Consider the following 12,058-nt stretch of genomic DNA (forward strand, 5'->3'; position numbering starts at 1 on the left):
TTTTGCCTTGCAAAAGAATGCAACCATTGTATAGTAGGCAGGTAAAGGATCTGCATTTTAATGTGTATTTTTATGCATGTACATCATTGCATGATAGGAGATATACAAATATCGTGCTTGCAAACAGTATATACAAACGACTCCTACAAAATCTTTTAGGAAGTCTGCTGTAGTAATTTGTTTTTCCAATGTATGAACAATTTACAATATCTGTGTTGCCAGATAATTGCAAATGTCTTCCCTATTAACAAGCAATGTATGGCCATTTTTGCTAAGTCCTTTTTAAATCCCAAAGGATGCTCTGAATGAGGGATTTAGCCTCCATTATTTAGTTTAAGTGAGAGCTGAGTGAGAACTGTTGAGTGTAGCACACGTTGTTTCAGAGTGAGATGCCCAAATCCATGGTGCAGATGTGGCAGGAGCACAGGGAAGGTGTTTTTAATGCCAGTGAAGTCTGGGAATAAACCTGTGGTATCACACCTGACTCAGCACAGAGGTAAGGCTGATGCTGTGAAGAACTTCTTTTCTGACAGCTCAAAAAGAGGAAAAACTGTCATTTGTTCCACAAGCAGGCCTGCCAATGAGGATGTAGTTAACTGTGTTATGGTTGTGTCTGGCCATTTATGGCCCTCCTGAGTGACGTACTGTTTTTCAAAAGTGTGTATGATTACTCTAGTCCACGTTTTGGCTGGGCTGAGCTTATCTTACTCCCTGTCACTTATTGTTATGCTTACACCATTAATGTTAGATCAGATGCCTGTGTACTGATTACAGCAGCTTTGGCAGCGTTTTAACTGATTTTTGAATATATGCCCATTCAAGAGCTGTTTGGATTTTAATAGCAAATACTGAGATAAATCTTCTCTGTCTAGTCTAGATAAGTTCTGTTTATCAGGAGCACTTTCAGGGAAGGTGTTACCAGATGAGGCTATTTAAGAATCAGCTGCTTTTTCTTTTAAATTAAGGAGCTTCTTCAGAAGTCACAAAAGATGGGAGTTGAAGAATTCAGACCTCTAAGGAGGAGCTGGTGGTTCCCTAAGAATTAATTTAAGAGTGCCTGCTACTTGATACAATTAAGATTACTGAAAGACTGAAGAGATCGCTAACACCTTCGTTCACCATTTAGCCCAGGAAACATGCATGGGTCTGGGAGGCTGCTCTTACTTTTCTGCCTTATCACTATGGAGGAGATGGGCATTCTCAGGGCTAGGGTCTTTTCTCTCTCCATTGACTTCATCAGGTTTTTATATTTCTAATTTAGATACTCCCATCAAATGGCTTAGATAGTTTGGGCTTCCATTTTTTAAGCAAGTTCATGATTCATCATTTTTTCGTGCAGATTATACTTTTTTCCTAAAAACACAGATGTTTTTGGTTTTAGCATACTCCATTTTATAATCTGATGTCACCAGAGAAAGTGATACTTGTGTGCTTAACGTTAAAATATCTTTCAGTCAGCTAATGTAAAGCATCTGGTGTTCTCCTGTATTTTAATAAACCCTAATAAGAGTATTGCAATCCCTTAATGCCGTTTCTCATATTCTTGTTACAGTAGGTATATGGCACACATTTTCTAGTTTAAAAAGCTCAAAACAAATTTCAGCAGTTTAATCTCGGTGTTAGGAAAAGGATCACAGCAGCTGCTGTAGTATTTTGTGTTTAAGCTAGTTTTTGTAAAGGCTCGTGACACACTCCCTGGGTGCTAAATATTGACAAGCATGCTCTGGCAAGCAAGACCTGGCTTGGTGAGGTAGCACAGCTCAAGTCTCTGCATTGACACTGTAACCCAAATCTGAAAACTATTATCCTACTCCATTTATTTTGGCTTTATAGGTGATACTGACCACTTATATTAGGGATTTCCACTGTATTTTTAAAACTGTAAGTTTGGATTCATATTTGATTTAGGACAGCAACACATTGTACATCTGTGTTTGTTGACATCTTCAGTAATGTATTGTGAATGGAATCACAAAAAACAGCATAGAACCTTCATGACTTCAAACCTTCAGAACAGAAGCAAACACTGGATGTAAAATAATTTCAAAATCACATTTTTCTTTTATGCTGAGTAACAGACCATGTCCTAAAACTGTGAGGCTGTAAAAGCTGTTGATCAAAAGTGAAGCTTGGGCATGTATTCATTATGGGATATAATTTAGGAGATTAATTTTTATTTGTACTATGTAACTGAAAAGAAAAATCCACTTTTTTTCCCGCCCTAATTGTAAGTGCAGCATGTTTATAATGTTTCTGGTTTACTTTTTGAATTTCTGAATAAAGAACTTAAGCCTATTTGGGCTTCTAGTAAATTTGGCATGTGGACTAAATTGATTACCAGATGCATTGTGCAACATATGGCATTGTACAGTCTTTGTGTGCTTCATAGTATTTTCTTAAATTAGCAGCATTTGTTTTGATTCCAAAAATGCACTTGTCTATGCTTTCTAGTGCTTTGGACTAAAATACTGGCTTTTCAGTGCTGAGCAGATGTGTTAGAATTTCCTGTGGAACATTTATGCTTTTGTGAGTCTTCCTCTTTGAGCACTCCACGCTCAGCGTTATGTCAGTGATAGCCCATGCAAATGGAATCTCTTCATTATCATGTCTATATTCATTGTTTAAAATAAACTTAAGAATTCCTAATAATTCTCCATCACCAAGAAGGACAAGGAAGCAAGGCAGTTTTACCCAAAGATATTACCCACAGGATGAATCAATTTTCAGGTCTGTTTTATTTTAGATTAAAAAGAAAACAGGAAGGAAGGGGGACATAGTTCTCTGTGGGAGATACGAGTCAACAACAGTCGTGCATTCTTCTGTGAGCAGGTAGCCTTCTGAGCTTGAGGTCGTGTTTTGAGTCAGCATAAAAATTCACCCATGAAAAAGCACACAATAAAGTACCGAGGTCTAGGACATTAGTATGCAATTTAGTTCTAAGAGCAGCCTGCTTGAGTTGATTTAGAGAGGTTATCTGTAAAATAGTGTCCCTTAAATTACCAACAATTTTAGAGAAAAGGGCAATATGATGACCCGGTACAAAGGATTTGTAACCAGGAGGACTGCATGCTGCCTCTTCTCTCCAGATGAAATTACTGTTCACACACACATTTCCTCTCCAGGTCTCCTCCTGTTCTTTTCTCCTTTGAGATAAAAGTATTACAACTTTGTATGATATTTTGATATTCTCTACTAAAAGGCACTGTGTGCCAAATATTGCTGTTGGTTTTTTTGTTTGTTTGTTTCTTTTTGGTAGCAGCCATGTGTGCTCTGAGCAGTATTTAAAATCAACAAACGCATGCGGGCCCCTGGCTTTGCATTAATTGCCCTTTACTTTGATCACTGAAGACCAGTGAATGCAGTTTAGGGCTGTGTTACTATCATTTTTCTTCAGTGGAAGCCAAGGGGATGAGTAAGTACATAAATTAAGTCCCTTACTCACCCTCTGAGCTGCCCTCATTGGATAACAATTAAAATGATCTGACAGAGCAACACACTAAATTCCCTAGCATACCCTTCTGTTGCTCTGAATACATAAAACAAATGAGTGTTTAAGCCTATTAATGCTGTTATTTTTTATTAATGCAGAAAGCAGCGTTAAGATGCAGGTGTGTAATTTCATCTTGAAATCAGCCCTGAGTTGTATGGCTGATACAAAGGCAGGACTGATATAAACGTGTTTTAATTACTAACCCTTGATTATATATCCAGAGCTAGTAAAGGCCTCCGCAAATAAGGTCTGTGCTTCCTTTATGCCATGGATGGTTTACGCAGCACGGACATGCTATTATTTTGCTTTCCATTAAGACATTAGCTGTTCAGCTCACTGTACACTCTCAGCTAGAGAAGTGGCATGAAACCTCTTGTAACTGTGAAGGTTATTAAAAAGAAGAAATGGAAGAAAAAGTTTTTCTTTATAGCTGTCAACCATGCACAGCCAAGGTCTCAGCTGATGCCAAGATATTGACACTGTAGGGTGGAGGGGCCTTTTCTTCTACAGAAAATGAAGTATTGTCATGCAAATTTCATTACAAAAATACAGAGTTGTAAGGAACTAAATATTTAGAAACTTATGTACCTAGTTATAAAACTGTAATTATAAGAAAGTGTTGGTTGTGTAACGAGTACTTCACATCTGTCAGAGTGTTTTAATGTCTACAGTAGTTATTAGCTGAATATTTCCATTATTACCATTCTGTGAGTAACTGCCACGCTTGAAACTGATTGATGTTTAGGAATAAAGCACTTTTATTACATGTTGCCAGCTTCTGAGGACCAATCTCATAACCTACAGTGCCTTCAAAGGAGTGATGATACCTCCTTTTTCTGGAACGAATTGCATCTGAAGAAAGTGAAAGAGTGAAAAAAACATTTATTTACTTATTTAATTCTACAGAACTTTCATTGCATTGTACACTGTTCTGCTACTGAGTTATTATAGTGTTTTATCTGCCAAATATGACACTGGACAAACACAACTTTTACAAGAAAAGAGATGTTAGAATATAGGCAACTAGCACTGCGGGATGGCTTAACTTGAGGCAGTGACTTTAATTGTGAGTTAATGGAACTGTAGTGTCATTCTTTCGTTGCCTGGGTGCAAAGCATCTTCTGACAGGGTGTGCTGGTTGCAAAGTCTTCACTAACTTTTTGTTAGTGATTTGTGCTCTGCACAGATCTGCAATTTCAGAAATGTATGACAAAAAAAAAAGTGAGAATCTCCCCACCGAGTGTTTATCTTCTAAAGGCCATGCTGTCTTGCTTGAGCCTAGGCAATGCTTTTTGTGTTATTCAAAGGAGGAAAGCTGTAAGAAAGCATTGCTCTTAGGGGACTGGTAGTTTATGGAGTATTTGTGCATGTTGCTCAAGAATTAAAATTTTTCCACCCTCACCCTAGATGTGACTTTACCGAAACTGATCTATAAAAGCAGAGTTCCTTCCAGCTCCAGTGGAAGCTGCTAGGGGGAATGTGAATTTCTTGTGCCTTCCTAAGGCACAGAAGGAAAGTAATGTTACTTTAACACCACCATAAATGTAGTGTCCAAGCTCAGCTTGTAGGAACAAGTTGACATGCTGATCTCATTTTAACACATTAACATGAAGTTCCCAATGACTATATTGGTACTTTATAAACTAGCAGTTGTTGGAAAAGTTGGAAAGCATTTGCCTCAGATCTTACAGACTGTGTGTTAAAATGAATAAGGCAAATCTTGAGACTTGGAGAATCCTTCCAAGGAACTATTATCAGCTGTTTTCTCCTTGCTCATAATTTGATCATCAAAAATCATATTACCTTCAGCATTCATTATGAACTGCTCTGGTTTTCATTCTTGTTCACCTGACTTTTTATCTGCCCAAATGACTTTGTGTCAAACTCAAAAGCTGCAAAGTGAAATTTCCAAAAGGCACCACATTTCCCTTCCTTTCTAACATTACCCTGACAGCAGCAGCTTGCTTTCCACATATCTCAGCAGACTCCGGTGTGGCTAATTTTCTTTCCAAATGATGATATGCCCCACCTGCTTGCAGACATGTGCAGATCCCCATGAACAATCAAGGTAGCTAGTTTCCCTTTTTTTATCAGCAGAAAAAAAAGTGTCAGATAACTTCCTACTCATCCTATGGCAAGTAGGTGACTAAGGCTGTATGCTTCAACTACCTTAGCTATAACTGTCAGTTCTTCTACTTTTGGTTGCATGAGTCTTGAGAAAAGGGAAGTGTTGAAATAAATGGCTATGATACACACGGTGCTGAAATAAACATTTATTTTAACACATTGTATGTGATGAGCCATTTATTTTAACACTTTTCACTTGAAGTGTTGAAATAACAGGTTTTATCAGGGGACGTGTCATCCACTGTTTTATGTATATGTGAATATGGAAATATATCTACTGAGTGTGCATGTATATATATATTCACATAGATTATATAGATATGTAATAATAATATGGCAGATGTGTGCATGGACACATGCTATTACACCTGCAAATACTGTATTTTCAGCTGAACTGAAGTAACTTGTTTAACAAAACTTTTGTTTGTGCCATCCAACGTCGGTTTTTAAATATATTTTATGTGTATATTGTGTATATAAATAGATACAAATACATCCATACATATAATTTCATGTTACTGGCTAGTACCAACTGGATGAAATAAAATAGGTAAATCTTATAAAGAGATAACCACGATAATGGATTATGTGAAGAGGGAAGGAAATACTCATTTAAGCTTTCTGTGTTCTTAGTTTCTTTATTTTGCTATACTTTTGTACATTTTGCTTTCTTTGCTGTAAGGGACTTTCAGGACCAATGGATATTGAACAGTACAAGGTATGCTTCAGGTTTTGTAGATAAGCTGCAAAGGTCATTACTACCTTTTTCAGTATTGTCTTTATTTTTAAAATAAGCCTCAACATCCAGCTCAGCAGTCAGTTGCCACTCTGCCAGCACCTTCTTACTATATTGCTTTTGTATGACCTGAGTTCTGTATGCACTAAAGTACCCACGCAGGAGCTTAGGCATGCACACATCCTGCTTCCTGGTACCAGGGTCATGTTGACCACTGTAGTTGTTTGTTGAGGAGGTTAAAGCTGTCTCAAACAAAGGCAGTGCTGCTTCTGAGGCTGACAGGGGCAGCCGTGCCTTTGAACAAATCTCTAAGCTTCTGGGTAAACAGCCACAAACACTTCTACTAGACTTTGAGTTAAACACATCTGCCTCTGCCCTGGGATGGATGGGCTGGAAATCTTAATGTGTGCTGGAGGGAAACATGTCTTTCAGCAGAATTTATCATGACCTTCTTAGTGCTACTGTGATAGTTGCAATGGTCTTGTCTAGTAACGGTGGACAGTACTCCTTAGATGGTCCATCCCCTTTTGATGCTGGTCTAATTCACATCTTTTTCCTTGTATTGTGCTGGGAGTACACCTCAGTCATCAGCAGTACTTTTATTATTATATAGCAGTACTATTGTTAGGATATTCCAAATACAGTCAAATGAGAAGCATTGAAATTATTATTTTTTTTTAAAAAAAAAGGAAAATAAAAGAAGGGAAATAATTATCGGAGAAAATATGCACCATCCCACTGCATAAATGTTATATATAGTCATAATATGCTATTGAAAACTAGTAGAATGCAATCAGTCAGTGTGGATGCTAGAACCAGAGTTGGCAGTGATATAAAAAATAGTGAAATCCTGACTTTGTTATGGTCACCAGAACCTTTGCCATTGATTTGGAGGTGTTGGTGTACCACCCTTCAAAAATTATCAATAAAATGAAATCTTAGGCAGCCATTGATTTGAAGACGGGGCTTACTGTTGTGTCATAAAATGACTAACATCTCAAATGATCTATTTGTTAAATGAATAAAATTTCTAATGGATAATATCCAGAGCCAGAATAAATCATGCATTATTATTACTGATGTTGGCAAATGACAATGAGTAAGTAGCAATGGACTGAATAGACTGTGAAAGACATAAAGATCAGGGATAGGACTCTTCTCCTAGTCCTAAACTGAGTCAAGAAACACTGGGCTGTGAACCATCAGAGCTTGGCAAGGTCTGTCATGAGCTTGCTATTTGGCACATCCTGTACTTTTTAGTGCACTGAATACTGAGTGCCCTATTTTGGGACCTCTTTGTGGATCATCTTTCCTTTTAAATGTCTATTCATTGGATTTTCTTCTGCAATAAAGAAGGCTGCTCCAGAAGTAATGCCTCCTGTTTTATGATATTGGCCCATGATATCAGAGGCAGATGATAGTGGTATGGCAGTAGAGACTGAACCTTCCCACCGATATTCCATGATATTTTGTTGTTATATGACAGATGGCAGCAGAGGGACAGTCTGACAAAATGGCAGCAGATGTGGAATAGAGTGTGAAACAAAGGTGTGTAATTGAATTCCTCCATGTGGAAAGAAGTGGCACCCATTGACATTCATTGATACTTGCTGAATGTTTATGGAGACCAAACAGTGGATGTGGGCACAGTGAGGCAGTGGGTGGTGTGTTTCAGCAGTGGTGACAGCAATGTGAAAGGCAAGTCATGTTCTGAATGGCCACGTAGAGTTTTATGAGTGCTGCATGCAGACTCGTGTTCATCATTGGTGAAAATGCACAGCTAATGGTGGTGACTATGTTGAGGAGTGTTTTGTAGCTGAGAATGTACTCTGACAAATAGTGTTACAGTTCTGTTTGCATCTGTTGTAAACTCCATGGAAATAAATAGGAGGCACTACTTTCAGAGCAACCTACGTAAATGCATTCACTGGCCGTTTTGAAGAATATGCCTGCTACACTGTTTCATTAAACTGCTGCCTTATCGGGTAATTGTTTAAACATAATGCCACAGCACTATCAAAAGGAAAGGTGAACTAATGGCATTTGCAAATGTCAGGGATTATCTTAACACTTTTATTATAGTTTATAAAAAGTAGGTTCAGGGCATTCCATGGCAATTATTTCCACAGAAATTGGTTATTTAAATAAATTGCTAATTATCTGGATATGACAGTATTGAAAACCCTGCTAATGAGTTATTTGATAAGTGTAGCTTATGGTGGCCACCTACAGGTGGGAGAGAGAAAGAACATACAGAATAATTGCAATCAGAAGAAACGTCATGCAAATGAATTTTTTATGTGCTGTACATTTCCCTTGACTGTTTACAGATACAGGTAATAAATATATACATGGCACCAGTTTGAGGCAGCCCACATATTTGGCACAAAATTTCTTCAAAAGATTTATGTTTTCTGTGTTTACTTCATAACCCTCAAACTTCCTTATCTAGTTGCTTTCTGCAGGATTGGACTGCTCATCTAGAGTGTCTGAACTTTCCTATATCAATTCCCTTGTGTAAAGCATTTTCACCCAAATCTGGTATTTGAAATTATTGGCTTCTGTTGTCATTAGCTATATCAATTTTATCTGTCAGGGAGATAACATCAGCTGTCTTCTGAGAATGAATTTAGAGAAACAAGGAGAGTGATGTTGCTCAGATTATTATTATTATTATTATTTTGGTAGCACAGAATTGAGTGATAATTTATTAAACACAAATAATGTTGCTTTTTGTATCAGCTTATTTTTCTCTGTAATATTTATGGTTTGTGTTTTAAATTTGATATTAAATTTGCAAAACAGAACTATAGTATAACATAATGCAAATTAAAAATAAATTTCACTTTGCAATTTACAGAATGGGGAGAATTATGATCCAAATTAATCTTCATTCCATTTAGTAACCATAGATAACAATATTTGCTTTCACTAAAGTGCGTCAAAGGTGTGAGAGTGTCCTTTTCCAGTAAATCTGTCCATCTTGTAGATACAGAGTTTGATAAAGACCATTCCGGCTGTTTAAAGATTCAGACACCATCTTATTAGTCTGCACTGATTCACCTCAATTCTGTTGGTTGTAGATCACTTTTAACTAAACTATTCAGAGTTGTTGCAGTTATCCTAAAGACTTTAGACTCCAAATTGGTTCAGAGTACTGCAAGTGACAATATAGCCCAGTGCTGAAGATTACTGAGGATATTTTTTTCCCCATGGGTGAATCACGGGGGTCAAGAAATTCTAAATTGTCTCAGAACTTCCAAAGCTACGGTGTTGCTTGAAGCTAACACTAGGTTTCTCACTGAAGAACGTATTAAGTTTGGTTCTCAAGCCTCAATCGAGTGAACATTTTTGGTGCTTGACAGAACTGAATTCTACAGAGATTCCAAGGAATTATAAAGTCTTACTAAAACATGTCTTCTGACATTGGTAAAGTGTTTTTTCACTTCCCACGGAAAATTAAATGATCAAACAAATAAGTGCATAGAATACCTCTCATCAGTTTACCATCTGCCTACTGTCCCTAGGACAAAAGCAGCGCTGCCTACCTGTGCTGAACTGGTCAAGGTTTTTGACTGTTGTATGTTCTGCTTTTACTTTGCTGTCTGTTTTGCCTCTTGAATTTCCTCTATGTCAGTCCCTGATAGTAATGAAAAATCTGACCTTTTTTTCAAACAAACCAAAAAAGAAAACCAGAAGGGAACAAACAAAACTCTACTTTGTTCTACAGCAAGAAAATGGATCATGGACTTTTGCATTAAACAGTTTTTCATTGCTTAAGTCTTTATGTAACAGTATTTGTTCTAGATGAGAGACTTGAAAGAATAGTGTTCAACATAAAATAGCATAGCATCTCTACCACATAATTTTGTCTTCTTTTTTCAAATCTCATCCCTTGTTTTAGGTTTGGATAAATTGACTTTGTTTATTAAATTTCATTATTTTATAGCAAAGCGAATGATAAACATATCTAGTGTCTAGTAGCATCTGTAACACTGCTATGAAGAGAGTACCATACCAGCAGTTTTCTTGCTATGGGTGCTTAACTAGTGAAATTGCAGGTCTCAACATGTCAAAGTATGTGATGGATGCTTGTTTTTTATGTAAAGTCTGTTTCAAATGTGTGCTGTATTTGGATCTCAGCTTCTAAAATACCACTGGATTTATCAGATAACTTTCTGTAAATTCCAGCCAGTACTTACAACTCCTTTAAAATTTGGCATTAAATCTCCTTTATTTCACTTTTAAAAACTCCTTCTCCACAAATCTCTATAATTAAATTTATCACTTTCTCTGATACTCTCATGAAAATGCAGGAAAATAGAAACTCTGGGTAAAATTCACTACCTATTTTATTTCTCTTTGTTTCTTTCTTGATAGCTTGGCTTCACTACCTTTTTTTATTCTTTCTGTAATCTGAAGGTTTTCTCACCATTTCACTAGGCAGTGCCATCTGTTATTGCAAGTAAACCACATTGTATTTCAGAACAGTTCTTTTTATTACAGAAAGGAGGCTCCTGAACTGTTGATGAAGATGAACTTCTAGGAGAATGGTTTTATGTTCTGTTGTATTCTGTAGACTCAAATGCTAAAGAAAAAAAAATGCTGAGATGAATGCTGATACCTTAGTCAACCCTTTGATTGTCAGTAGGGCCACTTATTTGCACTCATCAGAAGCACTCCTGAAATGTTTTTAAATTCATTTAGTTGAATTAGAGGTGAATGGAATACTTTTGTGATTGTACCAATTTTTCACCAACTTACTAATCACCAAATGTAAGTAATAACTTATGTTTTGGATATCAAGTGCAGCTAGTTCTAAAAAGTATGTATTCCTTAAGAAATTCTAAGTTTCTTTGCCACATCTACTAGGCTTTGTCAAATCATGTACTTGATTTCTTTAAGCTGACTGAAGACCTTTCTGATTATCTATTGTGCTGAAAATGTAAATAAACTGTCATTTGTTCCTTTTTCTTCACTGACCATGGTACAGAGAACTTCATCTAAGTGAAAAGGTAGCTAATTTAATCAGACTGAGAAAAGGAACAATTATACCCTGTAAATGTTTTCTTGTGGAACTCTTTTCTATGGGATATAATTTAGATCAAGGATCTGTAAGACTTAAAAACTGATAGAATGCAAACTCTTAGAGTTACATTGCAGTTAAATGAATATAAACCTTCATCCTTCATGGTCTCAATCCATACGTCAGTTTTTAACTCATGCAGATTGGGAAGAAATTTCCCTGTAGATACATAATTTCCAAGTTCCTAGTTTCTGCATTCATTCATCTTTGTGAAAAATAACTACCACATCACAGTGAGATTCTGGAGTAGCTGTGTCAGTGCCTGAAAACAATATAGCAAGTCTAATACTTATCTGTAGCATCAATTTCAAACATGGAAAAATTTCACAAACTAGTGTTTTTCACTGAGATTATTTTAATGCTCTTGGCTTGTAGTATATATCTTAGCATGTATGGCCTCTGAAAGACTTTACAAAGAAATTCATCAGAAGTAGCACCCTAGGTTTTACTTTTTTTTTTTTTTTTTGTCTCAGGTCTTTCTCTAGGACTGGTCCATCAATTCTGTTGTAATATTTGCTGTTTGGGTACTAGCATTCATCCTTTTTTAAAGAATCATTCTGTTCCTTTTTGAAACTCATTACAATTGATCTAGCTCAAATGATGACAAATAGTCATTATC

Source organism: Meleagris gallopavo, chromosome 10 (assembly GCF_000146605.3).
Source record: "Meleagris gallopavo isolate NT-WF06-2002-E0010 breed Aviagen turkey brand Nicholas breeding stock chromosome 10, Turkey_5.1, whole genome shotgun sequence".
Classification (NCBI taxonomy): domain Eukaryota; kingdom Metazoa; phylum Chordata; class Aves; order Galliformes; family Phasianidae; genus Meleagris; species Meleagris gallopavo.